This window comes from Ambystoma mexicanum, chromosome 7p (assembly GCF_040938575.1).
Source record: "Ambystoma mexicanum isolate Mex_15411 chromosome 7p, UKY_AmexF1_1, whole genome shotgun sequence".
Taxonomy (NCBI): Eukaryota; Metazoa; Chordata; class Amphibia; order Caudata; family Ambystomatidae; genus Ambystoma; species Ambystoma mexicanum.
Genome location: NC_090939.1, coordinates 832,727,136 through 832,747,503, shown reverse-complemented (window position 1 = coordinate 832,747,503; position 20,368 = coordinate 832,727,136). Strand labels below are relative to the sequence as shown.

General features: G+C 45.2%; 1 protein-coding gene across 1 annotated transcript in view; it reads left to right on the top strand.

The window, feature by feature from the left end:
• Nucleotides 1-20,368, top strand: part of ITGBL1 (integrin subunit beta like 1) — a 1,421,787-nt gene that overhangs the window by 1,031,111 nt on the left and 370,308 nt on the right. The gene's annotated exons all lie outside the window — the stretch shown is intronic.

The following is a 20,368-nucleotide window of genomic DNA, read 5'->3' as shown; positions in this document are numbered from 1 at the left end:
TATAAACGTGCCCAGTTCCTGATTATCTTTCTTCCCTTCTTAGGGGATCCCAGCATTCCCACGTTGACCTAGGAAGGAATTGATAGATTGACAGGCCACAACAAAATGCACATTTCTCTTTCACAGTACCCCCACAGTCACTGGCTTCATTTCAAGGGACGTTCGTGTGCCTTTGCACCCCCCCCCCCCCACCACCCCATCTGATGATATCACAGTGTTGCAAGGAAGCCATATTCACTGAAAGTATGTTCTTTCCTGGATCGAACAGCTTTCCCCAGGAGTAATCTGTTACTCACACTAGCACGACTATGAATTGACCCCTAACTGATAATGAGGGTACTTGCTCATGGCAACACACCAAATGGCTATTCTTGACAAGGCATTCTTGTTTTCAATTGGCAGCAGACATGGATCTGCCACTATGTTTTTGTTGTGGGTCCGCCACTCCCTACCACCACACTGCTTCTTCTTAGACTCGGATCCCATTGTTATGAGAAAGCGAGCACATGCAAATGAGTCACTCACCCACTCAACCTCCCTATGTTTCCCTTCTCTGATTGAAAGGTTCTGTAATTTACCGTGGTTCATTATGACAATCAACGTGAAGCACTGTTTTTATCCATTCGACTGTGTTTTAAATACAGCACTGAGCCGTCACGGGCGAAAGCTGTGGAAACACTTGACAACTTATAATCTTTTCCTCCTTCACACTGTCACAAGGGAGAACGATTAGGCATGCGCGCGGTGACTTCACACATCCATCACCGAGTCAACCAGCAAGAGGAACACAACTCCAGCAAATCACCGAGTCAACCAGCAAGAGGAACACAATTCCAGCAAGAGCTCTGTTTGGGCGGACAGTAGAGTACTGTGCACAAGCTGAAGGCGAACGCGCACACGCAAGAATACCCGCGCGCACGCAAGAATACCACGGGGCTTCCGAACGCCAGCATAGGCATGTTTTGGCAAGTAAATCTAGACCTGACATTTTAGCTGACTTTTTTTGGCACGCCGGGCCATGTTGCTCGGATTTACATTTGTAAACGCGGAACTAGAAAGTTCCAAGATGCAAAAGGCCATTGGCTAAAAAGCCCTGACTGAATAAAAATGATCTTGGTGACCTGGGTGATTAATTAGTCAAATACATAATATGTCCAATTCCTTTATAAGTTGTAATTTAAAATTTGACTTCTTTTCTCAAACAGACCCAGAGGGCATTTGTTAGGTTCGATTTTATCAGCAGCTCTTCAAACACAAGCACCTGATTCAATGGGACGGGAAAGGCCTAGTGTCCCTTTTCAGTGTTTCCTTACCTGTTGATAACTAGTCTGTCAAATCACTGGCTGTGCCCCTAAGGGGCCTAATCCCCAAAAGTTGCACTGGAGCAGATGACGAGATAAACGTGAACAGCTCGCCTACTACCCTTCACAGAGCCTAACACCAGAGCACACGTGGAGATGGCTTCAGCATTTCCGGGGTGCCCTTGACCACGCTTGTGTGACTCACATTTGCTTGTGAACATCTCAAAGGTGCTGCGGATACCCAGAGATGTGCTCCAGCCTCGAGTTTTGGGAATTTGTTTTGATGAAACTGGTGCAAATCACGTGCACCGCATACGCTACTGTGCCCATCTGGGCAAAATGCTCCCATTGTTTTCAAGCAAAGTAATGATATGTATTATTTATTGATCGGCATAGTAGGCCATCTGCATTATTGAGTCTAACTCTCTTAGGGCCTCATTACACGGACGGCGGTAAGGGTTAACGGTCACCGTTAATGGCAACGGTGACCGTTAACCCTTACCGCCGTACTACGAGGTCCCTTTGCGGGTTGGAGGATTTAACGCCTGCTTCTTGCAGGCGTTAATATCCAACCCGCTAAGGGACCTCGGAGCTAATTACGGCACCGCAAAATTGCGGTGCCGTAATTAGCGCCTTCCCCATTGCCATAGAGCCCTATGGGGCAGAAATGGGAATGGGGAAGGGCAATGGCGGAAGGGGGATTTACCGCCCCTCCAACCTTGGAATGGGGCGGTAAATCCCCTTTCCGCCAAGGCGGTGCCGGTATTTTACCGGCATGGACCAAGGTGCTAATAGCACCTTGGTCCACCGCCTACCGTGTAATGAGGCCCTTAGTTATTTATTGCACAGTAGAAACATTGCCAGCCAGCAGCAACTTTCCACATGTGTGATCAATTCTAATATTAATGAAATGCTTTTCTACGAGAAATAATAGTTTAGCCTTCGGATTTCTCTTGTTGCACAGTCTTTGCTCTGCTTTAATCAGCGGTACTCAGCTGTTGCCTTGGTTACCTGTGTTTCAGTCAGTCTCCATCGGATTTGAGGCCCTAGCTTGTGCCATTGTTAGGATCCGTTTCCAGATCATTCTGTGCTTCCTGAATGCGCATGCTCCGGTGCCCTGTGCTGGCTCTGTGTTTCGATCTGATGTAGAAAGCCCGTTACTTGTCAATTCTTTTGTGAAGCACCTTTTAAAAAAACAGCAGGGCCGCAAGAGACAAGGGGCATATTCTATGAAGCAAGTGCAAATAAAAAAGCACGCTGGATGTGCCCTCTCCATTTACACTTGTTTGAGAAATGTGCCGATTACCTTATTCTCAAACGTGCCCTGCACATTTCAGTGTGGGATGGATAGCAGTGCAACAAATGCGCTGTGCTGCCCCTTTGGATACACTAGTGTTGGCTGCAGGCTAATGACACAAATGCATTACTGGCACCCACCACGCTGAAATGTGAGTGGGAAAAAAGACAATCCTCTACTATCCTTGTGTGAGAGAGAGAAATGCAAGCTGGGCAGCCACAGTTCATATCGTTGCCAGTAGTGTAGCACAAACTCTGGGTGCCCCTCTGCTGAAAGTCCCCCAATCACGGGCCGTGGTAAACTCTGGGTCAGTCTAAATTGCCACGCTTATGCAATAGGCACAAACGTGCTCCTGCAGGGGTATGCCACACACTGGACTAGGAGAAGGATATATATGTGCATATATATATATATATATATATATATATATATATATATATATATATATATATGTGTTTAAATGCATTATACAGCACACTTTCTGAGAAAAATTATCTAAAAATCCAGAGCATTTGCAATTGTTTTGCAGGGTAACACCAGTCCAAAAATCCAATACCTGTACGTCCAACTGGCTTCACATTATAGACCAGTCTAGCCACATAATAACATATTACAGTAAAGCATGCCAGGCCACATTTATACATACCTAGATTGGTTGCATCAAAATGCCAGTCGAAGCAATAACACTTATCATGGTTGTTTTATCACAGATGCCCAGAAAAATATACAATGCCGAAGTAAGAAACGGCTAGACTGGCAACACCCAAATGCCAGTCTAGCCAGGCATTTACACTTAGCAGGACTATCAGAGATGTCCAGTAATAAAAAGTCAAGCCAAACTAAGAAATGACTAGACTGGCTGCACCAAAAGGCCTCTCTAGCCACTAATACCACATATCATGCCTGCTTAGCCAAGAGATGGCTTACCATTATGATTTATCACACAATCCCTGTTCCCCCCACACAGCTCCTCTCTCTCCAACCCCTTGCCCCAACCACCAAAATCAGCACCTCGGCCCGGAATTACCTCTAGGTCCCTCTTCCTTGTCCCAGTGCTTACGTATGAGGCTCCTTGTCACTTATATAAGTACTAGGACAAGGAAAAGTCGGGCTAGGAGAAATGAAGATTACAGGTAACTAAGCCAGGCATTACTGCCATTCCCCACTACCTCACCCCAGTACTTGTGTATGAGGCAAAGCGATGGGACCAGCAAGAATGGGGCTACGAGTAATGAATATTATCAATAAGTAATCATGGCATTAAACCCAAGCCGTGGCACAACACTTTTGATCTGACTGGGCTTGAGTCCTCTCCCCACCCCCTGCAATTTTGGGCTATGTTGACTCGACCTGGCCGACCTACAAAGCCATTGCCGGACAGACAGTACACAGATGTTAAACGGTACCTTGGTTTCGCCGTTAACAAAGGCCCAGCAATTACTAACGTAAAGCATTTCACTGTTAGTTATTAGGCAGTTAGAATTGTGATGTGGGTTTAGTACTTGCATGCCAGGGGGGAGATTGGAAGGGTAGAGAGCGGGCAGGAGACTGTTCATTCTCACAGGAGTCCATGATTGGGTGTTTTCAGACTTAAATGAGAGAGTTAACTGCCTGTAACATTGATGCTGCACTAGAATAGTCTCATTAGAATGCATAAAGAAGTTAGATGCCCCCACACAAATAGGTGTGGACCTCCCCCACTGCCCGTGAAGTTAGTGCCTCTCCCAACATTTGAAGAGTTAGCCCCGTCCCCTGAAATGTAGGTTTTTTTGAGCCTCTGAATACAAGCACAGCCACCATTCACCATACACACACACACACACCCAGCCACCCATACATTTAAGTGTGTACTCTTTCACCATACAGGCACACTCAGGCATCCACCCACACATTTAAGTGTACACCATAAATGCACACCCAGGCATCCACCCATACATTTAAGTGTGCACCCTTTCACCATACACACACACCAAGGCAGCCACCCATACATTTAAGTGTACACCATAAATGCACACCCAGGCATCCACCCATGCATTTAAGTGTGCACCCTTTCACCATACACTCACACACGCACACCCAGCCACCAATACATTTGTGTGTGCACCCTTTCACCATACACTCACACAGGCATACCCAGGCTGCATCATGCACAGACTTATTAATACACATTACATTATATAAATATGTATACACAGACATGCGTACACACACATTTAAAGAAAATACATTTTCTTACCTTTAATCTGTTGGTCCAAGGAATGAGACCGTCAGCTCCCAGCAGCAGCCAGGAATGCTTGTTCCCACCATCTGCAGAGGATCTGGAGGCCTCTGTGTCATAGGGTGGAGGGGTCCCCCATTACTTCAAAAAGAAATTGCTTCTTTTTTAAGTCACTCTGACTACATAAAGAAATGATTTCCGTTAAAGGACCGAAGGTATATTGACTTCAAAAAGAAATGGGGATCCTCCCGTCCATGGCATGGAGGCCTCCAGCCTGTTGGCTTCCATGTCGTTTGGTGGCGGAGCCCTCATAATTGATAAAGAAATAGTATCTTTTTTCAGTCACTCTGCTTTCATAAAGATGGCAGAGTGTCTTCAAAAAGAAACTATCTTTTTTTTATTTGTTAAGAGAAAAAAAAGCTTTCCTTTTTAGTCTGACGGGTCACGCTCCCATGACATGTGCACTGCCCCGTGCACCACGGGGGCCCCTGCTATGCCAGTGCTGTTCCACTTACCTAAAGACATGGCAGGGATGGGAATCGCCTTGTCAAGCAATGTATCATGTAATGCGCCTCTTCCAATCAAGCGCAGGGAGATGACATTGTTTACAGTGCATTTTAAAGTGCATCCCATTTTTCGATACGGGATGCACCTTAAATGCACTGAAACACCCCCTTATTTGTGCAACTGCACAAAGGGTGAAAAGGGGGCATTTGAACGTGTGCATTCATGATGCGCAAATTCATATGCCCTTTGTGCATAGGGTGCATCGCATCGCACCACACATATTTTAAGAATCTGGCCCATGGAGTCCTGTGGGCCAGCAGGTATTCACATGGCCTTGCAGAGGTCTCCACCTAATGTCCGCCAGGTGTTTCCAGCACCGTGCAACTCTCTGTCAGTGTGTGTTTTCCTCACGGCCCTGCACCAGCTCTGCCGTAGGTCTCACAGTACTGATGCAGTCAACACCCAGTTACCTCAGGGTTTGGTGCACAATGCAAATAATATACAGATACAAATATAAGCACGATCATCTGGTGGGGAGAATATTTGTCACGGCTCATTCCTTTATGTCCTTGCACTAGGCATATCATGCAGTGCCATCTTTGACAGGGCCTTGTTAATGAAAGAAAGCCGCTTCAGTGTGAGTTTCAGTAATGAAAATGTGTAGGATACCATCTTGTGTTCAGTGTCACAATTTCATAACAATATCTTTCATTTATATACAAAATCCGACTGAAAGTTCAAATTGTTCTTTGCCAACTTCACTCTGTTGTGAAACATATTTCTCTACCTGTTATACTTGAATGGTGTCTGGAAGCATGGCAGTCATGGTAGATTTCATGACAGATTCAAAAATAAAGGGGTATGCCTGCTTTTAATCCCTGGTCCTACGGGCAAAATATATAAGGTATACAAAAACAGACAGTGGATCAGTAGATGGAGATGACACGGATTAATCAAAACATATTATTACAAATTCTAATCAATAAACACATAGTACATTATTGTATGCAATGTTTTAAAACCATAAATAACAATTCATCATCATATACTTCATATATTGAACTCTCGTCCTCAATCCCAAACTCACTCATTCATTCAGTCATTTCATAAAAAAAACAAATTTGACTTAATTACACATAATGTAGTGTTCCCCTAATACTAATTTGGAGGCTGCTGGGCTGGATTCAATGTCATTGTCGCAAAGCAAAGGTTACATCTGTAGCACCTGGCAGATCCCTGCACCTAGCCATTGATGATCTACTGAGGACTAGGCTGACAGAATTCCTTGATGGGATTTATAGAGTCCCCAGAAGTTCTTGGGTACTTGGAGCTGGGAGAATTCTGGCGTATATTAATACAATTAAAACATTGAAAATTCATTTTGTGGAGCTACAAACACAAAAAGAATTGGTCTTTACAAAGCCATAGACTCCATGAAGGATTTGTTCCAAACAACTACTCGCCATCCTGTGAATTGACACATGGGGATTGAAAATTGGCTTACACTATTCCAAACACAAAGACAGACCTAATTTGTTGTGCCTTACGTCCTGAAGAAGGTCTCGAGAATGAAAGACACCAAGTCTGTTAGATTGTAACGCTCACCTGATTCCCGTAGAGGCGCCGGTCTTGACTGGGCGTATACCGTATCTTCAAAGGTGATGTGTAACACACGGCTGGCTCTTTGGGCTGGACCTCTGTGCACTGTATGTCTGACTTGAAGGGTAAGATGTCTGCAGATAGAAAATATGGGATTAAGGAACTGGGTTATTGAATGTCTCTCTCTTCTTCCCTTTCTCTTCTCCTGTAGAACCCCAAAGGTTAACGCTCTCACCTTAGGTAAGTGAACGCTGTGCTCTCCATCTGCCTCGGGGCAGGGTGCTGTAACCAGTTTCTTCACTGGATAAGGGGAGCAGGCCTCTTGACTTCAGGGGACTGCTGTCCGTCGTTTACTGCACGAACGGTAAGTTTCGAGTAATTCTAATGTCTTTAAAGTCTTTAGTAATGATGTCTCTTGTTTTGCAGGGTTCCGGCGATGGCGGATGACGGGCTGAAGTGAGTTGAAGATGGAGCCCGTGTGATGAATAGAAGCGCCTGGAAGCACGTAAGTAAGCGCTTGTTGCCTGCTTCACGATGCGCTCTAACTGTCTTTTTATTTTGCAGGTAAAAGTTCGGAGCGGCTGCAGGGTGCCGGAAAACCCACTTGGTTAGATGTGGAAAGGAGTAATGGCACGTGAGTATTAAAGTTCCCCAATGTCTTTAAACGCACCTTGTTTTGTCTTTCAGATGCGGGATGCAGCGCCGAAGGCCTCCGGAGCATGCGAAGAGTTGGTAAGCTTTTGTCTTTCAGATGCCGGAATGCAGTGTGGAGACCTCCGGAGCGCACGAAGAGTAGGTAAGCCTTTGTCTTTCAGATGCCGGAATGCAGCGCGAGGCGTTGGTGACAGCCGATGGACCAGGTAAGGGAAGAGCTGTCACTGAAGACCGTAATGCTAACCTGTTCTTTCTTGTCTTTATAGGTGTTGCTAAAGACTGGATTCAGGATGGTAAGCCTTTTTCCTTAGGCCCAGGATCAGATGCAGAAGACACGATGAGCGTTCTGCTGCAGAGGATGCAGAATAACGCAAAGCAAGATTCATCCATCGGGTGTGGTTTAAATAGCCTCCTGTAGTGCTTAGGTGTCTCCTTCCACAGCCACGCCTAAGAAAAGAGTTCCTGCTTTCCAGAAGAGTTCCAGTGTTCTGAATCTAGGGAGTGGCTCCTGCCCCACCCAACAGGAAAAGTAGTTCCAAACAGAAGAGGATCAGAGGCTCAACTGGCAGGCAAGTAAGCAGCATGGTCTGCTGCAGGTTAGTCCACCCAAGCATTATGAGCCCGGCGCTTCCAGCGCTGGGACTGGGCATATTTATGAGCCTGGTGCCACTGGCGCCAGGACTGGGTCCAAAAGGTCCCAATTGGGACTGGTTGGCACTCGGAACCTGGGTTATGGATCTGCTTCCAAGGGAGTTGGGAAAACCCTGACCTTTTGGAAGCAGAGATCATGACAGTACCCCCCCTCAAGGCCCCTCCCAAACGGGGCTTCTCCGGGGGTTTTGGCTTGTCAGGAAATGTTCGGTGAAATCTTTTGATTAGGCGAGTAGCGTGGACATATTCAGCAGGTTCCCAGGATCTCTCTTGGGGGCCGTAGCCTTTCCAGTCAATTAGGTAAAATAGTTTAGATTTGGAGATCTTGGAGTCCAGAATGCTTTTGACTTCAAACTCGAGTTCTCCATCAACTAGGATAGGTTTTGGAGATTTAGTTAGTCGGGTTTGAGGTTGCACGGGTTTCAATAGAGAGACGTGGAAGACCGGATGTATCTTCATGTGCGGGGGCAAGTCCAACTTGACCGCTACTGGGTTTACTATGGTAGTGATGGAATAGGGACCAAGGTATCTTGGGTTGAATGTGCGTGGCCCTTTTAGAGGTAGATATTTGGTGGATAACCAGACTTGATCTCCTACTTGATATTGAGGGGCTTCCTTCCGATGTTGATCTGCTCCTTTCTTGTATTGTTCTTTAGCCCTTTGAAGGTGAGAAACAGCTTCCTTAAAGGCTTGGGTGATTGTAGAATGCAGGTAGTCTACTGCTGGTGTTTCAAGATCTTGGAGGGGATCCAACTCCGAGGTTCGAGGGTGACTGCCGTACAAAAGAAAAAACGGGGTTTTCCCAGTTCCCGAATGGACAGAGTTATTGTAGGCATATTCGGCTATCCAAAGGATGTCTTTCCAAGTTTTTTCAGTTTGTTGCAGCATGCAGCGTAAATACTGTTCCAGAGTTTGATTGGTCCTCTCGGTTTGTCCGTCGGTCTGAGGGTGGTGACTGGTCGATAGTCTCACATCAATTTGAGCCGACCGACAGCAACTTCGCCAAAAATGAGAAATAAATTGACTACCTCGATCTGAAATTAGAACCGAAGGAAAACCGTGCAGTCGGATGATGTTTTCGAGAAATTCTCGGGCCAGAGTTGCTGCTGTTGGCAAGCCTGGAGCCTGGAGGTAGATCGGTGATGAAGTCCATAGAAAGCGTATGCCAAGGGCGAGGTGGGATGTCAATAGGGCGTAAGAGGCCTGCTGGTCTTTCCTTTCGACTCTTGTTTTGGGCGCATACTCCACAGGACATTATAAAGTCTCTGATATCTTTTTTCCAAGACGGCCACCAGAAGTAGCGCTTGATCTTTTCTGAGGTCTTGGCCATACCGGGATGTCCTTCCATTAAAGAATCGTGATAACAAGAGATTACTTTTTTCTGTATATCTGTGCTGGTTCGGTATAATCGTTCTTGGAAATACAATAAGTTGTCCTTTACTGCAAAGTCCTTTCCCTGCAGATGCCAATTCTGTATGTCTGCTGGAGTTACAAGTTGCCTGGCTTTATCCTTAACTTCCTCTATGGATTCTGTGGCGATTACACCCAGAATTCTTTGTTCGGGAATGATTGGTACAGGTTTAGGGTTGATCAAGTGTTCTTCCACTCCCATCCGAGAAAGGGCATCAGCTTTACCGTTCTTTGTACCAGGTCGATAGGTAATTATGAAGTCAAACTCAGCAAAGAATAATGCCCAACGGAGTTGTCTAGAGGATTGGGCTTTTGCGGTTTTCAAATATTGCAGGTTTCGGTGATCCGTAATCACAGTAACGGTGTGTCGGGCCCCCAGCAGATAATGCCGCCAAGCCTTAAAGGCAGACTTGATAGCCAGAAGTTCCTTGTCAGTAATCGTGTAATTGATTTCAGGAGGCGAGAATTTGCAGGACCAAAATGCCACGGGATGCAACTGATTGGTTAGCGGGTCCTTTTGTGATAGAACTGCCCCCATGGCAAGGCTTGAAGCATCAGTTTCCACGATGTAGGGGAGTTCGGGGCGAGGGTGTTTTAAGATTGGTGCAGAGATAAATTTAGTCTTCAAATCCTGGAAAGCTTGTTCCGCCTCGGTAGACCATTCAAAACGTTTGTTTTTCTTTAACAAGGCAGTGATGGGCTGGACTATTCGAGAGAATTCGGGGATAAACCTGCGGTAAAAGTTAGCGAAGCCTAACATGCTTTGCACACCTTTTACGGAGGATGGTGATGGCCATTTGAGAACTGCATCGACCTTCTTTGAATCCATACGCACTCCGCCAGGTGATAATATGAATCCCAAGAATTCAACTTCAGTCACGTTGAAAACACATTTTTCCAACTTAGCGAAAAGTTTGTGTTGACGCACTCTTTCGAGGACCATTTTCACGTGTTTCCGATGTTCAGATTCCGATGAAGAATAAACGAGGATGTCGTCAATGTAAACAACAACACACACATCTATGAGCTCTCTGAGGACATCGTTCATAAAATATTGAAAGGCGGCCGGGGCATTGCAAAGTCCGAAGGGCATGACCTGATATTCAAATAGCCCATACTTGGTGCGGAAGGCTGTCTTCCATTCATCGCCCTCTTTTACTCGTACTAAGTGGTAAGCTCCTCTAAGATCCAGCTTTGTATATATGCATGCTTTTCTGACTTGGTCCAGGAGTTCAGGGATCAAAGGTAACGGATATCTATTCTTAACTGTGATCTGGTTCAGGGAGCGATAATCTATACAAGTTCTAAGGTCTCCTTCCTTTTTTGGAACGAAGAACAAAGCTGAAGAAGCAGGAGACTTGGAAGGACGAATAAACCCATTTGCCAGGTATTGATCCAGGTATTGTCGAAGGTGAAGGTTCTCAGGCTCGGTGAGGGCATAAATTCTACTACAAGGAGGAGTAGATCCAGGTATCAGGTCTATCTGGCAGTCATAAGACCTATGAGGAGGTAGAGAGTTAGCCTGATCCTTCCGGAAAACATCTTGGTATTCTAGGTATTCGGGAGGTAACTGGGGAGTCTCTGAAGAAATTGCTGCCAGTGCAACACCAGGTGGAGGGTGACAAGTAGAGACACATTCTGGAAACTGGACCGTTCTTGCTCGCCAATCGATCAGAGGATTGTGTTTCTCTAACCAAGGTATTCCTAGAATAATCTGAAACTGAGGGGCCTTGATCACATCGAACATGATCTTCTCATGGTGTCCATCTTGACTTACTAGCGTCACCTCTTGAGTGGTATGCGTTACTGGCCCGGAGGCTATCTCCGTACCATCCACCGTAGTAATGATGTCCTTTACAGCCTTGGGACAAAGAGTTAGATTCATCCTCAAAACCATTTCATGATCCACATAATTGCTGATGGCACCGCTGTCGACGTAAGCTTCAATTGCATGTAATCGATCCGGATTATCAGGGCTAATGAGGACCATAGGTATCACAAAATGCGAGGTCACGGAACTGGTTTTCACGCTCGGCAAGAGGACCTCTATTCTTGTCGGGCGAGGTCGTTTCCCTGCTCAGAGTTTGTAACTTTGGTAACTGCAGCTCCTACTGCCTTCTTGGCAGGTTTCACCGGACAGTCTCGAAGAAAGTGCCCTGAGTTTCCGCAATAGAGGCATAATTGCAACTGTTTTCTCCTTTCCCGCTCCTTTTGTGTTAGAGGACCTTTCAGACCCCCTATTTGCATGGGTTCCCCGGAGTCTACTCCTTTGGAAGGAGTTGGCGGTTTGGAAAATACTTGAGCATCAAACTTGGAACGATCGGCCTTCCTGTTCTGCAGTCTGTGATCTATTTGAACGACTAAGTCTATATAGTCCGAACAATCTTGTAGGGGATTCACTACTTGGGCTAACACATCCTTGAGCTCTCCACGTAGACCTCTATAAAACAGCGTAATCCTTTTGTCCTCAGGCCATTGAGTTTCCACTATCAGTCTGTTGAAAGACGCAATATAAGCCAAAAGGTCTTGATTACCTTGTTGCAACGAAAGAAGCTCATTGTCCAAGGCCTGCCCCTGTGAATGTCTTGCGAACAGTTTTTCCATACTGAGCTGAAAAGCTTGAAAATCATGGAGGACCGGATCATCTTGATTTACTAGAGGGATCGACCAGTCTGCCGCATTGCCACTAAGGTACGAAAGCACGAAAGCTACTTTAGCTTGATCAGTTGGAAAGGCTGCTGGCCGGCATAAGAAATGCAACCGGCACTGATTGATAAATACTGCAAACCTCTTTGGGTCACCAGAAAATCGTTCGGGCGGAGCCAGAGGTACATTCCCAGGTAGGTTGATCTGCACTGGATTCATAGAGGATGTAGAAGGAAGATTTCCCCCAGATGCGGGTAACGGGGTCTGTCCGGCTTGTGACTGTAGCAATTGTCTAGTGAGATCATCTGTTCGCTCCTTGGAAATAATCAGTTCCCTTCTTAGAGCGTTCGTTTCCTGACGGGCTGCATGCACTTCTGCCCTTAGTTCCCCAAGTAACTGGGCTAGCTGGTCGGTATCCGAGGTTTCCATAGCGCCTGGACGGGAGTTTTGTGGTAGGCTTTGCGTTCTGTAACGCTCACCTGATTCCCGTAGAGGCGCCGGTCTTGACTGGGCGTATACCGTATCTTCAAAGGTGATGTGTAACACACGGCTGGCTCTTTGGGCTGGACCTCTGTGCACTGTATGTCTGACTTGAAGGGTAAGATGTCTGCAGATAGAAAATATGGGATTAAGGAACTGGGTTATTGAATGTCTCTCTCTTCTTCCCTTTCTCTTCTCCTGTAGAACCCCAAAGGTTAACGCTCTCACCTTAGGTAAGTGAACGCTGTGCTCTCCATCTGCCTCGGGGCAGGGTGCTGTAACCAGTTTCTTCACTGGATAAGGGGAGCAGGCCTCTTGACTTCAGAGGACTGCTGTCCGTCGTTTACTGCACGAACGGCAAGTTTCGAGTAATTCTAATGTCTTTAAAGTCTTTAGTAATGATGTCTCTTGTTTTGCAGGGTTCCGGCGATGGCGGATGACGGGCTGAAGTGATTTGAAGATGGAGCCCGTGTGATGAATAGAAGCGCCTGGAAGCACGTAAGTAAGCGCTTGTTGCCTGCGTCACAATGCGCTCTAACTGTCTTTTTATTTTGCAGGTAAAAGTTCGGAGCGGCTGCAGGGTGCCGGAAAACCCACTTGGTTAGATGTGGAAAGGAGTAATGGCACGTGAGTATTAAAGTTCCCCAATGTCTTTAAACGCACCTTGTTTTGTCTTTCAGATGCGGGATGCAGCGCCGAAGGCCTCCGGAGCGTGCGAAGAGTTGGTAAGCTTTTGTCTTTCAGATGCCAGAATGCAGTGTGAAGACCTCCGGAGCGCACGAAGAGTAGGTAAGCCTTTGTCTTTCAGATGCCGGAATGCAGCGCGAGGCGTTGGTGACAGCCGATGGACCAGGTAAGTGAAGAGCTGTCACTGAAGACCGTAATGCTAACCTGTTCTTTCTTGTCTTTATAGGTGTTGCTAAAGACTGGATTCAGGATGGTAAGCCTTTTTCCTTAGGCCCAGGATCAGATGCAGAAGACACGATGAGCGTTCTGCTGCAGAGGATGCAGAATAACGCAAAGCAAGATTCATCCATCGGGTGTGGTTTAAATAGCCTCCTGTAGTGCTTAGGTGTCTCCTTCCACAGCCACGCCTAAGAAAAGAGTTCCTGCTTTCCAGAAGAGTTCCAGTGTTCTGAATCTAGGGAGTGGCTCCTGCCCCACCCAACAGGAAAAGTAGTTCCAAACAGAAGAGGATCAGAGGCTCAACTGGCAGGCAAGTAAGCAGCATGGTCTGCTGCAGGTAAGTCCACCCAAGCATTATGAGCCCGGCGCTTCCAGCGCTGGGACTGGGCATATTTATGAGCCTGGTGCCACTGGCGCCAGGACTGGGTCCAAAAGGTCCCAATTGGGACTGGTTGGCACTCGGAACCTGGGTTATGGATCTGCTTCCAAGGGAGTTGGGAAAACCCTGACCTTTTGGAAGCAGAGATCATGACATAGATGTGGACCGAAACACGTGTCGATGATACAAGATATTCTGGTTAATTTATTAATCGGAAATAATAGGACACCTGAAAGAAAAAACAGGGACAAATAACATTTGTGACAACTATGTTCTGGAAACATATGTATTAGGAGAACAATACATTACGTGTAATTAAGTCAAATTTGTTTTTTTATGAAATGACTGAATGAATGAGTGAGTTTGGGATTGAGGATGAGAGTTGAATATATGAAGTATATGATGATGAATTGTTATTTATGGTTTTAAAACATTGCATACAATAATGTACTGTGTTTATTGATTAAAATTTGTAATAATATTTTTTGATTAATCCGTGTCATCTCCATCTACTGGTCCACAGTCTGTTTTTGTATACCTTATAGATTTCATGACAGTCCTGTCTTTTCATTTTTTCAGTTTTCTTTTGTTTCATCTTATTTCTGCAATAAGATTAGACTTCTTGTAATACTCTTGCAAACACAACCTTTCCTGGAGCCAGTCCAAGCACGATTGGTTTACTTACATCTAGATATGAAATGAATCAGCATATAGGTAGCATCTGTTCTGAACTTGGATTTTATAGGACAATGTAATCAGTATGATCTTACTGTAGTCCATCTTGAAAATAGCTGAATCTTGGAAAGCGGGTACTTTGTTTCTCCAGAGCCTTGGCCCTTAATATATTTGCTCGTTTTACTCACATATTTACCATATTAATGAAATATGGACACCATTTATTTGTTTTTCTTTGTTTCTAGTTTACATAAAAGCGTATATCCACTGCTAATTCAAGTATGAGGGAAATGTTCACTATCCTCAAGGAACTAGTGTCACCCTCCCCCACTCCGGATATATGCTCCAAAGACGAAACCCGGTGCTCTGATATTCAACAAGCACTATCAAATAAAATCTCCTTACTCCAAATGAAAATAGCCCAAAAAAAGCCTCCCTCTCATAACCACCCAAGACTAACAACCCAATTACAGACCATGCTCTAAAGGAACAGGACCCAGTTACATTATTTACGTTCTCCAAAACTTCTATCCTTGAGGTGGAGAAAGTCATCCTCTCTCTCAAGCCTTCAAAATGTCAGGGCGATAACTGCCCTGCCCAGCTCATAAAAGATGCCGCTAGAGATCTTTCCCCATTTATCACAAAACTTGTCAACTCTTCATTCACGTCTTGCACTGTATCCACTAACCTAAAACAATCTTGGGTACTACCACTGCTCAAAAAGCAAACGCGAGACCCACTCATACCCACAAACTACCGTCCTATCACGACAGTTCCTTTTCTGCTAAAAATCCTGGATAAGATTGCTTATAATCAAATCCAAAGTTTTCTGGAACAACACAAACTCTTAGGAGAGCGTCAATCAGGATTCCAACTCCAACAAGGAACAGAGACTGCCCTCATTGATTTGAAGGTGCAAATAGATGTCCTAAGAGATAAAGGAAAAATGGCTCTCCTCTTGCTTTTGGACCTATCAGCGGCATTTGACCTTGTGGACCATGGAGTACTTTGCATCCATTTAGATTCTGCCGCACATTTCTCCAGAGAGGCCATAACTTGGATTGAATCCTTTCTTAGCAACATGACCACGAGGGTGTTCTCCCCATCAGCAGCGGTTGACCCGATCCCCATCCTGTGTGGAGTTCCTTAGGGTTCCTGTGTCTCCCCCACACTCCCACTTCATACAACTTATTTACTAAGCCCCTTTTTGATGATCTGGACCTTCTTGGTATCACCTACACTAACTATGCAGATAATACTCAGATTCTCCTCCCACTTTCTGGGGTTTATAGCAAGGATTTGGCCTTGGTAAATAGGGTGTATATCATCATCCAGGCATGGATGGCAACTCATGGTCTACGCCAGAATGATGATAAAACAGAAGTCATCATCCTAGGGACTCATGCTAACCTCAAAAAACTAAGGCAGGACTACACCTCTTTTGAGATTGATGGCAATATCATTAAGGTGCCTAAGGAGGTGAAGACACTTGGCTTCTACCTGGATGCCACCCTCCCCTTCAACAAACAGGTGAAGTCTCTGGCATCAGCCACCACCTACACATGTAAGCTCATTAGAGTGGGCAAACACTTTCTTTCAGACAACTGCCTTATCCTAGCGAGAGCCCTAATCCTCTCTAGGCTCGACTATTGTAATGCCCTCTACATTGGAGCCAATAAATCCATCACCCAACGAATTCAAATTTTACAAAACAACGCCCTGAGAGCTGCCCTTGGTGTGTCCAAAGGATCGCAAACATTTCAAAGATCAAAATAATTGGCACTCCACCCAAAATAAAATCCATCTGAAAGTGGCCTCTCTTGTACACAAAGCCCTGAACAATGCCACACCCAGCTATCTCACAAACAAATTCTTAAAAAGAAACCATACACGCCCAGCTAGAACTGTAAATGCCAATAGCTCCTTCATACCAAGATTCAGGCTAAGTAAGGCGGGGTGAGGCAGCTTCCAGGTGAGAGCGGCCCAATTAAGGAACTTGTTGCCTCAACCTTTACGCGAGGAACAGCCCTTTCCGAAATTTAGATCCAACTATATCAACCTACTGAGGTCTGCAAATGATTATCCCACTAGCGCCTACTCATCATCTCGAGACCCCTATTATAGATATGTTACTCCTGCCTTTTGTTGCCTTTGTTGACATTTTCACTCTGGCCATCTTGCTGATGAGCTAATGCCCACTTAGTGCCTGTACATATACTGTCCTCATTGTACCTTGTACTTACCATGCCTGTATGTAAACTACAATTGCCCTTCGACCTGTAATATAATATACTGTATTTTGTATGTATCCATGACCCTACCCTGTAACTTAAGCCTCACATTCTCTGTACTGCTGCACCCGGCTACCTAAGGGTTTAGGTCTTTGAGTAAGTATTCGGGCGAATTCTGACTGAAAAAAAAGCTACTACGCTCCGGCTGAATAATTTCTTGCTATTCAGCTCCAACCAAATGCTTTGTCTTCTCATTCTAATGCAGTGTAAAAACTTAGAGAGAAGCAAATATGGTGTGTAACTTGCAAAAGGGAATGTAATGTAATGATGTCTGAAAGAAAGCATTCTTGATTAAATATAGACAAAGGTGCATAGGTTTGTGTGCTGTGAGGAATGATAAGGATGAGTGTGAGAGGTGAGCATGCTTTGCTCCTTTGGGAAATGCCAACGGAGAAACTTGAAATCAATACAAGTACAAGGGAACACCAGGGTTGAAGTAGTCAGTTATATATCCTGCCGAGAGGCATGCACCTGCATAAGAGGCTTCTGGTGTACCTTATTTTCGTCAATCTCTTACTCTTCCCAACATAAACTGACCTCTTTGGAGAACTTGCTTATTGGAAAATCTCTTAAATTACATTATAGACCAATCTACCTCAAGAGGAAAGGTGTGAGAGGATGAAGACTGATAGAGAGCTTTGTTTGTGCTGGTGTTGTGGGGTGGGGAGTTGAAGAGTGAAAGACATACAAAAGCAATAGAGGTTTGCGTTCTCTATTGTGGTGGGAACAAGGTGGGGTGCGTGGATGTGGATTGAGATTTGGTGGAATTGAGCGACTGCCCAATAGGAAAGTGCCTTCCTAGGGCTTGCAGGGTTTTGGCAGATTCAGTCACATGCCAGACTTTCCTGCATGTGATTGGCTCTGCTCCAAACTTGCTGGCTTCTCTGGGAGAGTCCTCTCCCTCCGTTGGTCTATGGGTGAGGGTTAGTACGGAGATGGAATACTCTTACCTCACATGTGCCCTGCATGAGTGGACATTCATACATTTCTTGCGACCTGTAAGGAAGCTTTGAAACTCACCTTCCACCTAAGCTACCTTGCAACTTGCATGGGATTGCAATGTGTGTGATTTGCAATAGCAGTTGCAAATTGCACTATCCATTTTATTCATTGCAAGCTTGGACTTAGCATGTGTGAAGCCTACCAATTTTAGGAGCACTGGTTTTGCTTATGCAACCTTCTTACATACATGTGATCAATGCTGTTTTTTTAATCTTATCATGTTTGCCTTGTGTGTGCTAAAGAAGTATGATATGTTGATTAAAATATGGAGAAATAAATTAAACATATTAAATTTAGTGTATTCATGTATATAAAAAAGCATATTTTCCAAGTTTAAAACATGAATTATTAAATCAAAGAATTCATATCTGGCCAAATACATGACAAACTTTTCAGTCTTTGGCCATTTACTAAATATGCTATTCAGCACACCTACCTTTATTTCGGTCTCATCTTGCAGCATATTTCCTGCTCTCTTCTGACCCCGGCATGCAACGCCCATAATGTTGTTTTTTTTGCACTTTCCTGTTATGTGGCAAGTATGGATGGGACCACTTTTTTCCCCACCGTAAGAGTGTCAGCAAAAAGTTCTCATGGTAACACAACCGATGATTGGCCTGTCTGTTTCCCTCTCGCCTTAGTCTTTTGTTGCAGAATTATTTCAGAATTATACCTGCAGCCTTGTTAAACCACAGGGTCAGACTGGGACAAATAATAGGCCCAGACACCCAAAAAATAAAGTAGCCCACCCCTAGCCTCAAAAAAGTGGCCCACCACTTCCCTCCAGAAAGTGGTCCACTCCTCACCTTAAAAAAGATGCCCACACCTTGCCTCAAAAAAAGTGGCCCTCAAACCATCATCCGTGAATCGCGTCAATTCACGACTTTACAGAAAATGCTACTTATGGAGGGTTCATGTGTCTGCTCAAGTGTGTTACATTACAACACAACTCATACAATAACAAAACTTTGCATACAGTTCTGTGACAGGGTCCACAGCTCTGAGGCACAGGAGTGGCATGAACCAACCACCCCAATGCGGGTTTGGGACCTGCTGCAAGTCGATGCTTATACAGGGCTCCACAACCCCAGCAGGGAAGGAGGGTTATGGTGACGATGGTTGGATAGGAAGGGGGGGAGTAGTCAAACCGAAATGAGGTTTAGGGAGAGGTTATGGATAGGTTGGGGATGTTAGGGTAAGGTGTTGATCACTGCACACGCTTCCAGCGAGATGTTACACTCATAGAAACACACGTCCCTGCTTCTGACTTTACACACATATACAATATCACTATAGCAGTAGACAAAGGCACAGCAACATAATAAACACACATGAGGTAGTGCAGCACTTAGCTTAGGTTAGTTGTCACCAGAGCGTCCCTTGTTGTTGCCTGCGATTTTCATTGTGCCAGGATGTGTTGTAGCTGCTGCAAGAGAGTGCTACAATTAGTGCACATTTCAAACACTGCCACATGTGGCTGTTCACGTGCTTGCACACATGCAAGAGATTTAGAGAGGCTGTATTCACGTGGCTACTAAGCATGCACAGTAGGGGCCGCATGTGGCTCTGGCAAGTGGTGGTAACATGTAAGTTAGGGCATGCAGGAGTAAGCAGTTAGTAACACCTTAGGAAGGTGTTCCGGATTGTGTCCACGGCTAGCAAGTGTGTCCACTGGTCATCGTTATGCTCATGCAGAGAGTTCTAGTGAAGGATCCTGCAACCTGGATGCTGAAAGCAACTTGCTGTAGACTTTCCACAGTGCCTCACGCCCCGTGATGCAAATATCACAGCGCCCAACATACCGAATCTCCAAAGTTAGGCATTTTCAAGGGGGCTTGATCTTCACTGAAAAGTAATGCCCCCCCCAGTAAAAGACCAAAACCACTCTGCGGTCCAATGGTTGCAAAGTCAGTTTAATGGAAGCAGTACATGGCAAAACTAGTGGCACTGAACAAAAACATACAACTGTAAATTTGAGAAGGAGTTACATGGTAGAGAGGTTACTCTGACTTCATGCTCTGAAGCGGCGCAAAGTGGCAAATCACAACAGCACAGCAGAACTACAAAACAAGAGAATAGCATAGGGTGTAAAATGCTTGGCTTGAATCAAGCAGTGCATATAGGTGAAAGACCCCATGCCTCAACAGGTACCTGGCTGAGTGAAGGCTAGACAATATGCTTTCTATATAACACTGCCCATGTGTACAGGAACATTCAATTGGACTGTTTCCATCAGATGTCTATCTATAGGTGTGAAACAAACATGTCATAATGGAAGTGGTACCTGGACTTTGGTGTCCTTTGAGTTGCATCTTAAACTTAAAGGGCCTCCCAGCTGCTGGTAGACATTGC